Below are 1,231 nucleotides of genomic sequence, written 5' to 3' on the forward strand. Positions count from 1 at the left end.
ATGAACTGGAGAAGCAGTTGTGAACAAGTGTGGACAGGAAGTGTATATAGATGTGTATTGTCCCAAAGCTGCAAACAGTTTTTCAATAAGGCTGAAACAGCTTCATTTTTCTGCAGGACCTGTTTTGCCAATCCCACAAATGAAATCACTTGAATCAACTTAATGTCCACGGTTCAACTATAGTTCTTTAAACTGCATTTGCAACACCACATTTCAAGTATATGATCATTTTCACCTCAAAGAAATACTTTTGTCGTAAGATTTATTCAGGAAACGCAAACCTCAGTGTGCTCCAGTGTCTTGGGTTGTTTTGTGCAGGCGGGAACAGGAGGAACTGTCGTGGTCTGGGTGGTTTTCCACAGCATCAGCTCCTCCCCACTGGGTGGAGTCTTTGTTGTTCCTCACCTGATGGCAATCGTACCAGCAGTATTTATGACCGGCGCACTCAACTGGTCTTCACCAGATTATCTGCCAACTTTAGTCAGTTCTTGGCCTCACGTCCGTTCCTTGGTGATTAATCGTGTGTATTAACCGTATCTCTGTTTTTCTCGTCAGCCTCTGAAACCCACCTACCAAGCTCTCCTGGATACCAGTTTGCTGCCGCCGGTAATCCCTCTCCGTTTTGGAGCTGCCATTCTCGCCTGCCTGCCTCCCTGCATTGCATGCAGCACCCACCTGGACCTCTCCTGCCTCCCCCCTCCACGCAACCCCCACCTGCAAGCTTGTAAGACAGCTCAGTGTACTATCCTTAGATTCACTCGCAACCCTCTGTGGGATTCCCCTGACTGCTCTGTCCTCTGTTTCAGTGCCCTGGCCCGCCACAGTTTCCCCTGCCCAGTACCTGCACCCAGTTATCCCTGCCATCTAGTTATCATCACAGTATTTTTCTCTCGCCTCAGACATCTAGTTTATGTTCATTGATTCTAGTCTGCACTTTCTGTTAGCCTCTGAGCATTGTAAAATAAAATCTCTTTTCGTTACACCTCACCCCTGGCCTCCGGTTTTGAATCTGCACTTGAGTCCATCCCATGTCCACGGGCCACTGCGCCTGACAGTAACGCTGTGAATGTTGAATATGGTGTTGCTGAAAATAGCAGGTGTGCACAGCAAACAGATGGAAGTCAAATTTTTAGGGTCTGCCTCAAGGGACTTTAAGCATTAGTCGCTATAGCAAAGCCTTTTGACAGAATACCCAGGCCTGTTTATGTAACTCCATTTCCAGATTTTGCAT

The 1,231-nt window shown here is 47.2% G+C and overlaps 1 long non-coding RNA gene across 1 annotated transcript; it reads left to right on the forward strand.

The window, feature by feature from the left end:
• Positions 1-342: 342 nt before the first annotated feature.
• Positions 343-987, forward strand: LOC113027445 (uncharacterized). The gene is made up of 2 exons (XR_003273058.1): positions 343-724; positions 807-987. It is a non-coding gene; the product is annotated as an uncharacterized LOC113027445 (long non-coding RNA).
• The last annotated feature ends 244 nt before the right edge of the window (positions 988-1,231 follow it).

The sequence above is a fragment of the Astatotilapia calliptera genome, chromosome 7 (assembly GCF_900246225.1).
Source record: "Astatotilapia calliptera chromosome 7, fAstCal1.2, whole genome shotgun sequence".
Taxonomy (NCBI): Eukaryota; Metazoa; Chordata; class Actinopteri; order Cichliformes; family Cichlidae; genus Astatotilapia; species Astatotilapia calliptera.